General features: G+C 40.8%; 1 protein-coding gene across 1 annotated transcript in view; it reads left to right on the forward strand.

Moving 5' to 3' along the window:
* LOC105480842 (slit guidance ligand 3) overlaps positions 1-19,174 on the forward strand; it is a 639,820-nt gene that overhangs the window by 61,296 nt on the left and 559,350 nt on the right. The window lies entirely within an intron of this gene.

Below are 19,174 nucleotides of genomic sequence, written 5' to 3' on the forward strand. Positions count from 1 at the left end.
ATCTTGGAAAATACAAGGCCATGTTTCTCATTGCTTTGCCAAAACAAGAATGAGCTCTAGAGTCTTAAAGCTTTAAAAAAAAAAAAAAAAAAAAAAAAAAAAAAAAAAGCTATTTTACCCCACCATTCTAAAACTACAGGGAAATTTATTTCACTTAAAAAATAAGCAGTTAAAAGGATTATGATTGAAGCCCATATAAAGGTTTTTAAATAAGAAAAGGTATGAGAAGCATAACTTTCTTAGAAACAATGAAAACATAAAAGGAGATACCCACAAAACAAATAAACTGTAATAAAATAGTTCAAAACTGGCTAGAAGTATTTAAGAACATATACATTATAAGAGAACAACACAAATCTAAATTTTAAAAACTCTAATAAGAGAAATGTAGGATTTGAAAGGAGGGGTGAAGAACTCAAAGAACTTAACAATAGAAGTACTTCAAAATAAGTACTGCCAGTACAATACTGAAGAAAAACTAACTTGTAGAAATTATACTATCCAGTTTCAAGACTTACTGTAAAGCTATAGTAATCAAGACAGCATGATATTGGCAAAAAATTAGACACACACATCAAGGTGACAGAATAGCGAGCTCAGAAATAGACTCATGCAAATACAGTCAACTGATTTTTTGACAAAGGTGTAAAGATAATTCAATGGAGAAAGAATAATCTTTTCAACAAGTGGTGCTGGTACAATTGGCTGTCCAGATACAGAAAAATGGATCTGGATACAAATCTTATATCTTACACAAAATTGAAGTCCAGATGATTCATAGACCTAAATGTAAAATATAAAACTACGAAGAAAATATTTTCAAAACATGTATCTGATAAAGAATTTATACACAAAATATAGAAAGAGCTTTAAAAACTCAACAGTAAGAAGATACTGCTCTCCCCCATAAAGGGAAGAAATGGACAAAAGATTCAAATAGACACTTCACCAAAGAAGATATACAGCTCACAAGTAAGCATACAAAAACATACTCAACATCATTTTTCATTAGGGTGATGCAAATAGGTATGTAGTGAAATATACTACTACACACCTATTACAATGGTGAAAATTTAAAAAATTGACAACGCTAATTGCTGGTGAAGTGGAGTAACAGGAACTCTCATTCATTGCTGGCAGTAATACAAAATGGTACAGCCACTTTAGAACACAGTTTAGCAGTTTTTTAAAAAGTTAAACACAGTCTTATACAATCTAGATCTGTGGTTGCTAGGGATTCAGAGGAGAAGAGGGAACTGAAAGTTGAATAAAGCACAGTGGGGGATGGTGGGGTTTAGGATGGTAAAACTATGCTGTATGATAATGAAATTGTGGATATATGACACTATGCATTTGTCAAAACCTATAAAATTTTACCACACAGAGTGAACTATAATGCATGCAAATTTTTAAAAAGTCATGTAGGAGAGTGGGGTATCCCAGAATGGAATGCAGACTGTGATGAATGTATGCATCAGCCTCACTGAAGTGAGGGAGCAAAGGTGCTGACCTAAGCTGTGGAAATGAGTGGAGTCTGTAAGACTAAAGGCAAAAGGAACTGCACAGAAGAACTGTACTCTAGTTGATAAAGTTGTTTCCCCTGGGGGTATGTGTTAACAATTCTGAGACACTGTACATGTATACTGGAATTGAACAATAGATGGTGAATGGTGAGGATAGATTTCTTGCTGTTGAAATGGGTGGTTAGAAACAAACAATGGAGAAAGCTAGAAGAATCTATGTGGGAATGGACTAGTTGAGACATCAGTATCAACTCATGTTTAGCCTACTGTAGATACTTTATTTAATATAGATGAATATATACATATAAACATTTTTTGATATGTGTATTTATATGAATTAATATGCAAAAAAATATTTCCTTGCTCTGGCCGGGTGTGGTGGCTCATGCCTATTATCCCAGCACTTTTGGAGCCCCAAATCGGTGCATCACAAGGTCAGGAGATTGAGACCATCCTGGCTAACATGGTGAAACCCCGTCTCCACTAAAAATACTAGAAATTATCCAGGTGTGGTGGCACGTGCCTATAGTCCCAGCTACCTGGGAGGTGGAGGCAGGAGAATCAGCCTGGGTGACAGTGAGATTCAGTCTCAAAAAAAAAAAAAAAAAAAAAAAAAAAAAAAAAAAAATTCTTGCTCTATCAGCAAGAGGGCCTGGAAGCAACAACACTGGAGTAGCAATGAGCATGCCCAGCACCCAGCTGATGGTTTCTAAAATCATTTTCCCACAAAAAGGAATTAAAGCATCTTGGAAAAATGGTTTATTCTAAAGGTGAGGAATGTTGTTGTGCCATAAAGGGAGTGCTCAAAACAAAATGTGAAACCCCACAATTTGGGGAGTATGTCAAAAGGACATAAAAGCAAACAAAGAATTCTTAGTGGCCAAAGCTGTAACAATTTGAATAACAAAATAAGTATTGAATTATTAACAAAGTTTACATATCCATGGGTCCATACTCACAGAAATAAATGAGTGAATAAATAAATGGGATGAAGAGACAGATCCCATGCAGAATAATTCTAATTTGTTGTGTAGGTTCTCTGCCCTCTAGAAGGTTGAACCTAACTTAAATGTGGCCTTCCTTAAATGTGGACTTCACATCGACACTTCCATCGAAAGAGTACTATGTGAAAAGGGAAGGGAGTGGGCAGTAGGTTTACAGTGGAGAAATTAGACACACACCACCTTAGCCAAGTGATCAAGGTCAGCATCAACATTGATAAATCATTTGATACCTTTGATATGATGTAATGAAAATATTACTTTATATCTGTGATCTTCCTCCCCCAAACCCATCATCTCGGTCTTACATGAAAAACATCAGACAAATCTCTTGAGAAACTTCCTAAAAAATACCTGAATAGTCCTCCTCAAAACTGTTTATCAAAAACAAGGGAAATCAGAAAAACTGTCAACAGCCAAAAGGAGCCTGAGGAGACATAATGACTAAATGTAATGTGGTATCCTAGATGGGATGCTGAAACAAACACAAAAAGTAAAAACTAAGAAAAGCTGAAGAAAATATTGACTTTAGTGAATAATAAATGCAATAGGATTGCTTCATTAAGTATGACAACTGTATTATACTTATATAAGATGTTAATACGGGAAATTGGGTGTGGGCTATATGAGAACTTTCAATACTATCTTCCCAGTTTTTATGTAAATCAAAATCTATTCTAATATAAAAGGGTTTTTTAAGTTGACCCATGAAACCCTGCCTGATTTATAGACTTATAAGCAAAATAAATGTTTTTTATGCCAAAAATACATATGTTTTAATCTAGATGGATTTTAAAAAGATATAACTGGGATAAATACTGCTTTAAAAGAAATAGAAGATGGAAAGCAGTATTCTTAAGTCAACAAGAAATTAATACAGAGATAAAGGGATTTAAGAGAAAGTGAGAGTTGGGCAAAGAGGTTCTAACAAACTTAGGAATCTCTGAAGAAGAAAACAATGGAACAAAGCAAAACTGATAGTACTGATAATTACTATTCAAGAAAATGTTCTTAAAAGTTGATTAGAAAGTACCTTGTGGAAGTGCACTGAATGTTTGGAAAAGTCAACTCTGAAGGGTCAGAACAAAATATGTTCTAATAAAACTATTAAATTTTAAAGGAAAAAGTCCTTAAGCATTCAATCAGAGACTCATAAAGAAAGAAAATTGGATTTCTTGCCTATTTTTGATACCAAAATCTTATGTCAGAATACAAGTGAATAACTTAAAGAAAATGTGAACAATAGCATTTCTATTTAGCCATGCTGACATTCAAGTCCAGTGACTGCAGACTACCTATTACGAACATTCAAGAACTTAGGCATCGTGGTGCCCATGGACCCTTTCTAAGGATTCTGCAAAGAATAAGCCTCAGGCTGGACGTGGTGACTCACCCATGTAATCCTGGCATTTTGGGAGGCTGAGGTAGGTGGATCACTTGAGGTCAGGAGTTCCAGACCAGCCTGGCCAACATGGTGAAACCTTGTCTCTACCAAAAAAAAAAAAAAAAAAAAAAAAATTAGCCAGGTGTGATGGCACACGTGTAGTCCCAGCTACTCAGGCTGAGGCCGGAGAATCGCTTGAACCCAGGAGGTGGAGGTTGTAGTGAGCCAAAATTGTGCCACTGCACTCTAGCCTGGGACAGAGTGAGACTTCGTCTCAGAAAAAACAACAAAAACAACAAGCTTCATACAACCAAAAGACTGGAGAGACATTGGTATAAGGACAGACACAGTCAACGCTTCCGAAAATACTAGAGGTTGGATGCAGACATGTGACTGCGTCTGGAATTCTATGGAATGAGAGTAGAAGCGACATGCCCTTCATGACCTCCCATACTTGGTCTCTTTCCCTATGTTGGCTAAATTGACAGCACTCTAAGGAGGATGTAGAGGTATGAAGTAGAAGGATCCTCGGCCCCTGCTGACCTGCATTTAACTGTGACATGAACAACAAATGCACTTTTATTGTTTCAAAAATAATGATGTAATTAATCACATTAACAGAAGAAATAAGAAGTCATTTCCTCTCAGATACTGAAGAAAGTATTTAATAAAATTCAATACTAATTTGTGATTTAAAAGCATTTTACATATTAAGAATAAAAGGGAAGTTCTTTACCAAAAAAAGCCCTACAACAAACATCGTCGTTAATGGTGAAATATTGAAAATGTTTCTCCTAACAGAACTAGATTCCTGCCATCACAGCTTCTATTAAATACTGTATTGAAAATTCTTGTTCTGGCAATGATTCGAAAAATAGGAAAGAAGGGAGAGAAAAGGGAGGGAAGAAGAGAGAGGAGTCAAAAAAACACAGAACCAAGGAAAAAGAATGGATATAAAGATTGGAATAAAACAAATTTAAATGTCATCATTTGCGGACAACATGATTGAGTACATGAAAAATACAAAATAATCTACAAATTATCATAAATCTTTTTTAAATTTTAAGTTCTGGGGTACATATGACATAGGTAAATGTGTGCCTTGGTGGCACATTAGATTGTAGATTGTTGATAGGTGCACAAAGGCTGCATGTATCAACCCATCACCTAAGTATTAAGCCCAGCACACGTTGGCTATTCTTCCTATCAGAATTCTTAAGTAGATTTCTAAGGTCATTGGACACAAGGTCAATACACCAAAAAAAAAAAAAATACAATTTCTATATACCAGCAACAAACAATTGGGAAATTTTAAAAAACTATGTTTACAATAGCACCAAAAAAATACCAATGCCAGCCTGGCGCGGTGGCTCATGCCTGTAATGCCAGCACTTTGGGAAGCTGAGGTGGGCAGATCATGAAGTCAGGAGATCAAGACCATCCTGGCCAAGATAGTGAAACCCCGTCTCTACTAGAAATACAAAATTAGCTGGGCGTGGTGTTGCATGCCTGTAGTCCCAGCTACTCAGGAGGCTGAAGCAGGAGAATCACTTGAACCCGAGAGGCAGAGGTTGCAGTCAGCCAAGATTGTGCCACTGCACTCCAGCCTGGTGACAGAGTGAGACTGTCTCAAAGTAAATGTATATATATGTGTGTGTGTATATATACCAATGCCTAGGAATAAGTCTAATGAAAGATGCACAGGCCTTAACACAGAAAGACGGACATTACTGGAAGAAATTAAAGGTGAGTCAAATATCTGGAGTGTTGCATGGTGTTCATGTATTGGAATACTTAACATTGCAAATATGGCAATTCTCTCCAAATTGATGGATGGATTCAGTGCAGTCCTAATCAAAATGCCAGCAGCAGGTTGTTGTGGAAATTAAGATGATGCTAAAATTTATATAGGAATGCAAATGACCAAGAAAAGCAAAGACGGTCTAGAAGACCCAGATATAGATTACTTGATTTGTAACAAAGGTGGCTCTGTGAGGCCACCTGGAATGGATGGTCTGTCTAATAAATTGTGCTAAAGTAATTGGGTAACCATATGGAAAACTTGTTCTGTTGATCCCTACTCATGCCATTCATAAATCAATTACAAGTGGATTGTAGAAAGATTAAAAAAAGACACTTCTAGAAAATAACAATATTTTTTGGTTGAGAGTGGTGGTTCATGCCTGTAATCTCAGCACTTTGGAAGGCTGAGGCGGGGGTATCACCTGAGGTCAGGAGTTCGAGACCAGTCTGGCCAACATGGCGAAACCCCATCTCTACTAAAAATACAAAAATTAGGCAGGTATGGTGGCATGTGCTTGTAATCGCAGCTACTTGGGAGGCTAAGGCAGGAGAATCATTTGAACCCAGGAGGCGGAGGTTGCAGTGAGCCCAGATTGCACCACTGCACCCTAGTCTGGGCAACAGAGCAAGGCTCCATCTCAAAAAAATAAATAACAGAATATTTTCATGACCTTGAGGTAGTTGATATTTCATAAGCAAGGCACAGAAGACACTAAAGAGAAAAGATGATTTGGACTACATTAAAATAAATAACTTTAATTCACCAAAATACATTATTGAGTGAAAGAACATGTCCCAGAGTGGGTGAAGATATTGGCAGTGCATATAACTGACAAAGGACTTATTTTAGAATTGAGAAGAACTCCTACAAATCAATAAGAAAAAGACAAATGACTCAGTAAAAAAAATTGGTAAGAGTTTTGGACACTTCACAAAAGATAGAGAAATGGCTAATGATCATATGAAAAGTTGCTTAGTGTGTAATTAGTCTTTAGGGAAATACAGAATAAAACCACAATGACACATACCACACGCTCATTGGAATGGCTGAACCTTATAATAACAAGTGTTGATGACAAGGTGAAACAACTGCATTTACCATACACCATTATGGGAGTAATTGATACAGTTACTCTCGAATATGGGCAGTACCAACCAGAGCTGAACATACATGTACCTTTCACTCCTGGGTACATACCCTCTGAAAGACATTCACAGGAATGTTCATATCAGCACTAATTGTAATAGCCCCAGACTGGAAATAAGCCAAATACTCGTTGATGTTAGAATAAATCAATAGATTGTGGTGTATTCACGTAATGGAATTGACTGGTAGAAAATGAAAACAATGCGCAAAAAAACTGCTGTCTGTAACCACATGGTAACTCTCAGAAGCATAATCAGGGACAAAAGCCAGACATAAAAGAATATATATTACCTGATTCCATTTGTATAAACTTCAAAAGCAGGCAAAACTAATCTATGGTGTTAAAAGCCGAGGTGGTGTTAAGCAATGGGGAGTTGCGAATGGAGAGGGGCGCTAAGGGATTTCTGGGGCGTGTCATCAACTGTTTCTTGATCTGGGTGGAGGTTTCATGGATCTGTTCAGTGGGTGAACATGCTTCAAGCTGTACAAATTTGATTTGTACATTTTTCTGTACGTGTTATACTTCAAAAAATTTATTTTAAAAAGAGACTCAAGAGACAGATATAACAACCAAATTTCATGCATGACACTGAATTGAAGCTGTGAGAAAACCCATACAGATATGGGACATTACGAACTCCACAGAGGCAGTGGTCTCAGCTGGGAAGCGATTTTTTTCCTAATCAGTGTTACAATGAAGGGACATTGAAGGAAATGACATTATTCAAGGATCTGCTGTACTTTAAAATGGTTCGGTAAATAAAATAAAACAATGTAGTAAAATGAAAATAATTGTTGAATCTAAGTGGTGGGTATGGGATACTCAAAATACATTTATCCTTTTCTGTATATATTTGACCATTTTTGTGACTAAAAACTTTTTAAGATGTATATTTTTTAAAAATTTCATTTTTGCAGAGGAAAAAATCTGAAAGTCAGAAAGTTAAAGAAATTTACCATTCTGAGATTTGAATCCAGGACTGCTGTGAATCCAGGTACAAGGAAAAGAAAACATAACCTTTGGGAGTTGGAAGGAGACTGAGATATTGGATTATCCAACTTCCTCCTCCTACAGAAAAGGAAATAGGCTAGAAAGGAATTTGACTTTCATGAAATTTTAATGTGGCGTGCAACGTTTAAAGTTTAAGTTGCCTTGGTATGTTAGCTCCATTTATCCAAAGAACAGAAAAATTATGACTTTTTAGCTCTAACCCAGAGTTCCATTTACTCTTTCATTAGATGTGAAACAAATAATCAGATTACATGTTTAAATGCATATGTGTGGCAAATATATTCTTTCAAATTACTGCGAGAGTTATTTTGCTCCCGGTAGAGAGAAGTCAGCTTGTGTTATGTGCATTATGTTCCTTAAGCTGATCATTCAGAGACCAGACACCCAAGCAGCCCATGAATGTGGCTTTTTCTCCACTGGGCCTCATTTGTATCAACATCAAAGCCTAACATTGTTATTAACTCAGAATTATGGACAGGCTTTTCTTTGTGAAATGGATCACCTGCGGCGTCTACACTGAAATTAGTCTAACGCCATGAAAAATACCCCAGTTTCTCTGTGGGTGTAAGCTACAACACCAGAAACATCACTGTTGACACACATGATTTTTGGTTGGCTTGTTTTCTGATTCCTTTTTTTAAAAAATAAAAACTTCCAGCTTGGAATGTAGTTTCCCTTAGTTCTTTAAAAATTGCAAGTCATAATGAAGGGAAGCCACAAAACTGGAGAAATATTAGAAGGAACATAGAAACTGGAGAAGATGTTCAAGGCCATCAGAAGGCCCAGGCAGGATGGTGGGTCTCTAGTGATGGGTCAGCCCAGCGAGATTCCCTCCCGCCAAGCTCACTGTTCACTGGGTGCGTTGAGGGCACTGAGGCAGAGGAGGAGGAGGTTGTTGGAAAACTTAAGACTAAAACCTTCAAAGTGTCATCTGGGAGCTGTCTCCCTTGAGAACAAAACTCAAGAATATAGGCTTAGTGGTAGCAAGAATTTAAACAGCTGAGTAGGAAGTATACCAGGGCAGTGAAGAACATGAGCTCTGGAGTCCTGGCCCACACTTACTAGCTGTTTGACCTTAGGCAAATTAATGACCCTCTCTGACCCTTCATTTCCTCATCTATAAAACATCTACCTATGTACCTCAGAGGGTTGTTGGGAGAACTAGATAGCATACATGCAAAGAGTTAAGGTGGTTTTTGGCCCACAGTAAATGCTCATAAGCATTTGACTGCAGCCCCGAAGCAGGCAAGACCAAAAATGATTACATGTTCCTGGCAATTCTATGAGACAGGTGTTGTCAGACTTTTACCGCACAATGTCCTCTTTCACCCCACTCCACAGCAGCCCACCTACCTCCAGAGAGGGGTTGCAGGAATTTTTTTTTGTCCTGTGCATTAGACAATTCAATTTCATGTCATTTATTGAGCATCTGTCTACCAGTTATTATGTTAGAGTTTTTGAGAAGAATGCAGTGGAACTCTTGCCCTCCAGGTGCTTATAGTCCCCTGGGAAGACAGGTGTATAAATGCATACCTTTTACCATGGCAGACAGTAAACCCTTGGGAGTACAGAGGAAGTGATCACCTCCACCAGTGAGATCAGGGAAAGCTTCACCAAAGAAGCACTACATGAATCAAATCTTGAAGATCAAATAAGAATGTACATCATGACCACCAGCTTGACGAAGAGTGATGAACTTGGGTTCATTCAGAATAGGGAGCAAGAACAGCAAGGGCTGCTCTCTGGAAATTTCCACAGCCCCTTAGATCTGCTAATTTAGAGAGAGGGTTTGGTGGATACTAGTCTAAGTATGTAGAGATTCAGAGCTTGAACTTTAGAGTTAGGATAGACCTGGATTTGAATCTGGATAAATGTTCTCATTTCACTTACCAGTCATGAGACTCCAGGCAACTTTCTTAGCAGCTGCGAGTATCATCTGTTAAATGGGGTTAATTGTTGTTCAGTGGAGTTAACTTTTAAAGAGAGGCCTGTTTGTAAAGTTAGCATGGAAGATAAAAATGGAATATATTCAAAATGATTGACAGGTATAGCTCCTATAAACAAGACATGTAGGGGCCATGTATGCTGAGAAGTACCTTTGATTACTGAAATTACACTCCATGAAATGCTCATACAGTGAGCAGCAGATGAGGACTGTGAGACTGCAGGAAGAGCAGATTCACATCCCTCGTCTCAGGGTCATTTGCGGGCACGGGTTCATTGAGAAGAACGGCTGTAGGATCTTTGGCACCTTGAATTTCTCACCTTCTCTTACTCCTTCCCCCTTAATTTTTGCTGGATGCCTATGCTCAGGTTCACTTACAAGTTAAATGCATGTATGCCATGCCTCCATTAACCCACTTTATGAGGCTCTTATGAGATTACCCATATGAAGTGCTTCATTTCGAGATCGGCACAGTCATCACTCAGTGATTTCAGCTCCGCTCCTCTGCTTCATCATCATCACCATGGCCCAAGAGTGATGAATAAGGAGAGAGAGAGAGGAATTTATTTGACTAAGTATGCTAAATACATTTTTACTCATTGGCTTTAGTCCATCTCTTAGGTCAAACATCCCATGCCAAATACATACCAAACTGGCATTCTTTCCCTGTTCTCCCATCAGAAGCTGCTGAAGCATGCTTCTTCTCATCTGAAAAATGAACTTAATAGTCTTTTACGTCTGATAGGAACGAGGGTGTTGTCAGAAAGTATGTATGTGTTAAAGTACTCTAAAAAGGCATGCAGACAAAATAATGCAAATTATCGTTCTTATTTCTATATTACTATCCTTAGTGGGTAAGCCCACATTAATCTGTTGAGAGTTAGGTCTCGCTCTTTCCTCTCAATGTCGTGAAGATCAAAAAAACGAGTTTTTTAGTTTCGTTTTATTCTTTAGATCCCATTTTTTGCTAGAATTTGAAAAAAAAAAAATAGCTGAAGGATCGACTCCTGCATTTCAAAGCATAACAAGGAGAATTGTTGTGAGCCTGGGTATATGTCAGCCAAGTTTTCTATCTCCAAATGCTTATGTCTTCCTCTCTCTCTTTCTCTGTCTCTGTCTCTCTCTCAATCTGTGTGTGTGCGCACGGCTTCTCCAAGATGTGAAGGTTTGGAATAAAAATGGTGATTGACCTTTAACGAGAGAGCTGAGAGAACTGCTTCTGTATATTATATGGCTGTGCGCTGGATTTTAAATGTTTGATTAAGTTATTAGAGTGTTTTGCTTTGGCATAATGTACTATAAATTCATGATTTCTGGCCAAAGCAGTTAGTCAGTGGAGAAGAATAAATTATTTTGAGAGGTGCTTCAAAACCAGGATTTTATTCTCTTGGAAAGACAAGGCTTTAAATAAATCACATAATATAAATGAGAATTTCCATAATTAAAGTTCTGACTAGGAAGATTCCTAGGAGCTTTCAGAGCAGGAAGATGAAGGAAGACATTCCAGGATGCTTTAATTCTCTTGTTTAAAAAAAAAATTATATTTTGAGTGTTCAACTTCGTTTTAGAGGCCCAGAGACCAAAACACGTCAAGCAAGCACACATGAAGTATATGTTGTTAAACACTTTGTCTCCAAGATGTGAGTGCTGTAGAGGGATTGATACATTAAATGTATTAAAGCAAGTCCAGGAAGGCTCTGGTGCTGCCTTTCTTCCAACAATTTGAGGTCCCTGATGACGGCACTCGTGTCATTACTTAGAGAATTTCTCCTGGCGGTCGTCACTCCTTGTCACCCAGTAATTTCATTTCCTGGCAGCTTTTGTGTTTTCAGAGTATATTCTCCTGCTTCGGTGACTTTAGAAAATCTCTCTTAAATGGCAACTCCCCTCCTGGGGAGGCCTTTTTGGCTCTTGGCCTCAGGCTCTCTCCCCAAGATTCTTCCAGCAGTTTCCTCAAAGTCCCACAGTCGCTCTTCAGCACTGCTAGGTTTTTCTCCCAGGAGCTCCTAAGTAAATAAAATGCAATTAAATGTATGTGATTGGTTCTTGTACTGCTTTATTTATTTGATATATGTACACACCAGAGAACCGTATACTCTACAATGCACAAATGTACCGTTTATAATTGATTCAGAAGGGCCATCATGGTCATTTCTAGAAAAAGCATGCCATCAGGCCTTCCATTGGGAACCTGGGCGCTTCCTTAGACATGTTTCTCTAGGATCAAATAAGATAAAGTTGGCACTGAACCCCTCTGGGAGATTGCAGAGTGCTCCCACCTGTATTGCTAAAATGCTGATATTTTAGAAATCATCTTGGAGGTGAGGAGCACAGGCTGAGACCTCAGGCTCCCTCTGCCTGAATCTCAGCTCCTTCTCTACCAGCTGTGCAGACTTAGGCACGTGCCTTCATCTCCTCATCTGCAAAAGGGGGTAATAGAAGTACTAGGTTAGTGCAAAGGTAATTGCAGCTTTTGCCGTTAAAAGTAATGGCACAGGGCCAGATGTGGTGGCTCACACTTGTAATCCCAGCACTTTGGGAGGCCGAGGTGGGCGGATCACCTGAGGTCACTTTGAGACCAGCCTGGATAACATGGTGAAACCCTGCCTCTACTAAAAAGAGAGAAATTGGCTGGGCATGGTGGTGCGTGCCTGTAATCCCAGCTACTGGGGAAGCTGAGGCAGGTGAATCACTTGAGCCCGGGAGGGGGAGGTTGCAGTGAGTCAAGATCGTGCCACTGCACTCCAGCCTGGATGGCAGAGCGAGATTGTCTCAAAAAAAAAAAAAGTAATCACAAAACCACACTTATTTTTGTACCAACCTGATACCTACCGCTGAGTTGTTGAGAGGACTAATTAAGGTAATGCATGTAAAGCGTCTAGCAAAATGCCTGACACAAAGTAAATCCCCCATGAAATGCATTAACCATTAACTACATCGTCATCCTGATTATCAGATTTATGTGGCATAATTTAGTATATAAAATATTGTCCAAGAATGTAAGCAAGTGTAAATTAGAAGATGGACTGTTCAGCTATTCCCTAACTCATGCTTAAGTCTGTGACTCCCATTCCTATATATGCCAGTGCCCACTGGGGGTGGCCGTGTCTCCTCTGTGGCTTCCACATCTCCCACTTAGCCATTATCTTGTAGACCTGCGGTTGCCTGGAACCTGCCCTTTTCCATGCTAGTGAGCCCCCCACACACACACCAGGTGGGGGCTTTAGTGACAGGACTGAAGGAGGCAGAGCTGAGGGGTGTGGAGTGTGCAGACGAAGTCACTGTCAGTCTAGCCTTAGTATGTATCTCACTGAAGCATCCGCTTTGGTGCAGATGTTAAAATACCCCCCTCAGTGTCCCACATTGTAAATGTAGAAGTGAATCTAGGTCAGAATTTTAGCAAAAACTGAAAGTGAATCTTACCTGAGTCTTTGAGCCTCCCGAGACCCATTGTTACCACCTCTATAGATAAAGACAGAGTGAGAGAAGGGACTGAGGATAATATGGGGTGGGGGTTTTGATTCTGGCCTTAACTTTGCCCCTAGAATGCATGAATAATGCTGACATTTATTGAACACCTACTCTGTCTCATGCTGTGCTTGGTACTTTATATCTACCGTCTGTTTGCATTCTCTAAGCTATCCTGCAAGGTGGGGACTATTATCAGCATTTGACAGATGAGGAAACAATGTCAGTGAAGGCACCTGATTTGTTTTTAGTCCCGCAGATCAGAGATTGCTACCTGGGAGCAAAGCTTGGACCCCTTTTAGTGTGTTCTAGGCCTTCAGGGACTCTGTTTTTGTGACCGGACTGAGTAGGGGGGTAGTGGTGATCAGGCCACTTTCTGTTCCATCCTGGAAGTGGGAAGGGTCAGGGGAAGAAAAGGGGCTGCAGAGGAGTCCATCTGGTCACCCAAAGGTATGTCTCAGCAGGAGACTTTCCACCCCAGAACCCCAGCCATTTGGCTTTGCCCCCTACCCCTGTCCCTGGTTTCCTGAGAGCTCTGGTTTCTCTCCAGCTCTGTGTCTCCAGAGCACCCGCTTCCCAGCTGTGGGTGGTTAGTGGGCATAAGGATGGGGATTCCACATCTGTATCACTACAGCCAGGGGCTGGCAGAGACTAAAGTGGGGTATGGAGAGCTGAGATGGGGGAGCTGCCTTCTACGGTTGGTCTCTCCCTCTCCCCTTACCTCCTTATCCACTGGGCTGACCTCATCCACACTATCATCCTCTCTTGCTCGAAGGACTGCAGACCTCCTGTCTTCCCTGTCTGCTTCCACTCTGGCCCCACAGACAATGTACTCTGCACTAGAGCAGCCAGAGTGAGCTTCTGCCTCCCTCTCTAGTGTCACCTCTGCTTTTCCCTCTACTGGGAAATCACCGCCCACCCCCGTCTTCTCTGTGGTAACTGCCGTTCATTTTTCAACTCAAAACAGTCACTTCCTCAAGGAACCCTTCCCCGCCCCTCGGGTATGGCCCCACTCCGGTCTCATACATTCTTATGGGGCCTTCGTTAGTGATGTTGGCTTGGCATCTCTCTCCCTCCTTAGACTGTCAGGCCTCTGAGAGGGAAACCACATATTTGTGCTAAGCACAGTATCACTGGCACCTAGCGTCGTGCCTGGCCGGAACCCACACTTGGTGATGTTTGCTGTGAGAGTGAGTAGCATCCTGCTTTGGAATCCAGTTAGAGCACTGAGAGAGGGGCAGCCAGAACTGGGAGCCCTGTGTTACCCCCACCATTGTCCTTACATCTCCAGTTAGAGAGATCTTGCTGGGTTATTCTTCAGTCGGCTCTCTTCCCACCCACTTGCAGTGGGAATGGTAAGCATCTAGAACTACTTCTAGTAGTTACCTTGTGAGGCCACACCCCTGTCCCAGTGATGCACCTGTCTGTATAACACTTCTTACAGAGCCTTGGCCTCTCCCCAGGTTGTCATACAGGACTTGTCACATAGCGGGTGCTTAGGAAATGTTTGCTGCATTCTCAGCAGCCTATCATTTTGAGCATCCTTGTTAGTAGCAAGTACTTTTTTTATTGTGGTATAATTTACATAAAATACATGGATTTTAAGAATTATATATTTTAAAGTGTGCATTTAATTTAAAAAATGGGCCAAGCACGGGGGCTCATGCCTGCAATCCCAGCACTTTGGGAGGCCGAGATGGGTGGATCACTTGAGGCCAGGAGTTTGAGACCAGCCTGGACAATATGGTGAAACCCCATGTCTAAAAATACAAAAATTAGCTGGGCGTGGTGGCCAGCGCCTGTGGTCCCAGTTAATCAGGAGGATGAAGCACAAGAATCGCTTGAATTCTGAAGGCAGAGGCTGCAGTGAGCCAAGATCGCACCACTGCACTCCAGCCTGGGCAACAGAGCGACTCTCTCCAATAAAGAAAGAATAATAATAATTTAAAAAATGGGCCTGGCTGAGTGCAGTGGCTCATGCCTGTAATCCCAACATTTTGGGAGGCTGAAGTGGGAAGATCACTTGAGCTCAGGAGTTCAAGACCAGTTCGGACCACATGGTGAGACCCCCATCTCTACAAAAACACAAAAGGTTAGCCACGTGTGGTGGTGCGCGCTTGTAGTCTCGGGGAGTTGGAAAGTTGAGGTGGGAGGATCACTTGACCCAAGAGGTCGAGGCTGCAGTGAACCGTGATTTTGCCACTGCACTCCAGCCTGAGCGACAGGGCAAGACCTTATCTCGAAAGAGAGAAAGAGAGAGAGAGAGAGAAAGAAAAATTAAAAATGGACAAACCATTTGGAGCAAGGTGGAATAAATACAGTATGTTAGTAAGCTGGGTGATCTCCTGTCATAGTAATTTTCTATATGCCATCTAATTTCTATGATATCCTATTATATGCCTGACAAACATGTATTTCTTGTTTTAATTCTTACCATTACTCTATGGAGTGCATATTATCCCATTCTACCAGTTTAAAAAGAAAAAAAAAAAAAAAAGAGACCCAGTGAGCTTAAATGAGACCAAAGTCTCATTGCTGTGAGAAGTGGAGGCAAGATTTGAAAGCAGCTCTCCTTAGCTTCAAAGCTAATGATCTTGCCATTTCCTAATCTGATGTGTCTTCTTAAGACTGCTTAGTAAAAGACGAGGTGTGATTACAATGTCAAAAGCCTGTTTCTTTTGTGTACCTTGCACACAACCTCTAGAGGCACAAACAAAGGTGAAGGACCCATTTCTCAGCCCTCCCCATTGCCTGCAGCCTCCTCCTTTCCCTCCATGATATTCCTGCAGATGGTCCGGAAGACAGATTCACAGGCATTTCTACAGAAACAGATCTCTGAGTCAGCCCTTGGAAAAAAAAGCAATCTCTTTGCTGGTTTTGTTTTTCCTGGTTGATTTATTTGACAGGGACCCATTTTGTACATCAATTTTGGAATTTCAAAATCTTTTTTATCTCCAAAGGTCTCTCCTGAAAAGCTCAAGGAGAAATAAAAGACAGGCTATGTATATGACTCCAATGTGATGCTTACTCAAGCCTGAGCCCTGCCTTTGCACTTGGTTTTCTGACCCTGAGATCACCCAGGGTGCAGTATAGAGGCCTGAACAGAGCTAAATCCCATCAGCTAGGAGTCCTGATTTGCACTAATCCCTAACTGCATGTCTCTATCACTTTTGTTTGACTTGGCAGGACACCTACGCTGCTAAACGCCATAGAAGAAGAGCACATGAATTATTCACTCTCTAACAGAGGTTCCTTGGTGAGATTAGGTGTTAGAACCAGCCAATAAAAGGAAAGGTCCCCAACTCTGGCTGGCTGCAGACTGCAGATTCAGTCACCCATTCTTTACCTAGAGGTCATAGCATCCCCACTCCAAGGCTTTCTGCAGAGATGCTAGGCCAGTGTTCCTGGGATCTTGGTTTTGACAACAAGTCATTTACAGAGTTATTTCTCATCCTGGCACATGGTATGTCAGATGCTATCAAAACAGGCACTGAGCTTCCCTGGGAATTCTCTCTGGTTTAACATGTGTTTCAGTTGTGGGAAAAGCACAGGAAAAAAAATTCGGGCTGAATTTACAGTTGCCTTTAATAACCTATGCAGCTAAATTTATTAGGTCACAGTGCCCCTTTGAACTGTGGCGTGGAAATTTCCATGTAGCGTCTAGTTTCTCCGGTGAGAAGCAGACCTTCTCATTTGGTTTTGGCCATCTGACGCCTTGTTGAGTGAACTCCCATACCTCAGCCATTTTGGTTAACAACCAACTTTGGTCAACAGTGGGCTGGGGAGATTTCACCATGGCTCTTGGTGCTTCTGTCTGGGTGACAGTGGCTGAAGTGCTAACCTGCGTTCATGTGATGGCCATGCGTATACCAACTCTGCATGAAAGTACTGGATCTGGAGACATTCTTCCTCCTGAGGACACTTAAAGCAAACATGCTGCATTGTTCTGCAAGCTAAGCTTTCCTGAGTGTTTTGTTGTTTTACTAAGAGTAAGTTATGGCATAGCTTTGTCAATTTTCTTAGACCCTTCTACTTGAACCAAGAAGTTTGGGGCTGAGATTTTTTTTTCAGTAGCTTCCAAGTCTCAAGGCCTAGAAATCAGGGAAATAATTTGCTTAGATTAGATCCTGAACTATCTTTTTTTTCTTTCATCACAATCCTGACAAGTAATTGTCACCTGTAATTGTCACCTGAGAGCAAATCAATAATCACCAAATTGATATTGAGCATGTACTGTGTATATGATTCTTCGCTAGCAATGGTGGGAAATAAAAAGACACAATGGAGTCTATTGACTTCTGAGTCATTGTTTTCCTTCTACGTGCTCCAAGATGTAGCCAGCATAATAATTTCATGGATTGTTTTTGGTGATGTATGTTAGATACACAGCTTTTCAAACGCATGACCCTATGGATATTTTTGCTTAGGACAAGGGTACAGAAGATATTTAAGTAAAAATGAAATGGGAATTAATTCACAAAAATATATTAAATAATACAGATAATACATAGAATAACAAGGTAGTATGTGAATGATTAAAAATCTCAAAAGCCGCCATCCTAGGTGTACTTAAACACACATCCCCCAAGGACCCAAGTCAGTTTATTATTCAAGGAGGTAAGCCAAGGGCTTTTGAGTATTTGACAACACCTGGTCATTAACTTGCATGGCTCACCACACAGCCAAGCCATAATGGATTTTTAATGAAATTGGTGTGCTGTACATCCTATGTATTTCCTAGTGTCATTAAGATGTAAAGCAATCTCTCTACATCCTATGTATTTCCCAGTATCATGAAGATGTAAAGCAATCTCTGCAACCTTGACTGTCTGGATGAGGCAGAGACATAGTGGGAAGAAACGAGCTTCCCAGTGAAGTGTGCACATCCCATTCTGTGCATTGGCATTGGAAGAGGGATGCCAAGACCTGGTGAAAGGCAGACACAGCACTAGGAACTGATGGCTGGCAGGGAGTCAGAGGAGGAACGGAGGGCGAACGATGTCTAGAGGCATGTCACACTCCACCTGAGAGGAGCTGGGGTAATGACCACCCACCCATGCAACAGAAGCAGTGAATAAATCCCACCCTGCGCCCCTGGGGGAGCCTAACACCCACTCAGATGTGTAATACTGTTGAGTGCACTGAGTAGACTAACATTGTCTTGGCATCTCTCTGGTGACTAATCTGTGGGCTGCCTGATTTGGTTCTGAGTTAAGTGGTCTTTATGTTCTAATTCTGGTAGCCCTCAACACTGATATATCATGTCCACGATTCCGCCCAATGTATTGACACTCACATAATGACAGCCTGTTGAATGGGAAGAAACAGTGCATAAACAAAAGAGCCCGAGCCAGAGAGAAAGCACGAATTTTCTGAGCCATATTTGCTCTAATCGAATCATGAGATTTTCTTCTGTTGGTGTGAACCAGGATTTCAAACCTCAATGTGTAGATTCGCTTTTGCACTTTGAGCTCTAAAAGAGCTTAAGTTTGATTCTATGAAGAAATCAGAAACTAGTGCAAAGGCAAATTTCCCTGATAGTGAAAATGGATTCTGGAATCCTGAGCCCTTGCAATGACTGCGGTGGGCTCCTATGGGTTAGGGATCTCAGGGATGTCCCACCCTAAGAAAAAGCCTGAGGGCACATCATGGAGCAAAGCACTTTGTCTGGAGAAACCACATCAGTTGATTAACATGAAGAGTGAGAGCTGGAAATGGGAACCAAGTGAAGGGTCAGATGCCGGAAGGGACTGGTACAGAAGGGAGAAGTTGGGGGTAGGAGGATTGTATAGATCCAGTAACCTGAAGGGCACTGTGTCCCATGTTGGCTGACATCCTGCACCAAGCTTTGGGAGTAGGTTTGGTTTGATGAACCAGTTTGGAGCAGGCAT

This window comes from Macaca nemestrina, chromosome 6 (genome assembly GCF_043159975.1).
Source record: "Macaca nemestrina isolate mMacNem1 chromosome 6, mMacNem.hap1, whole genome shotgun sequence".
NCBI lineage: Eukaryota > Metazoa > Chordata > Mammalia > Primates > Cercopithecidae > Macaca > Macaca nemestrina.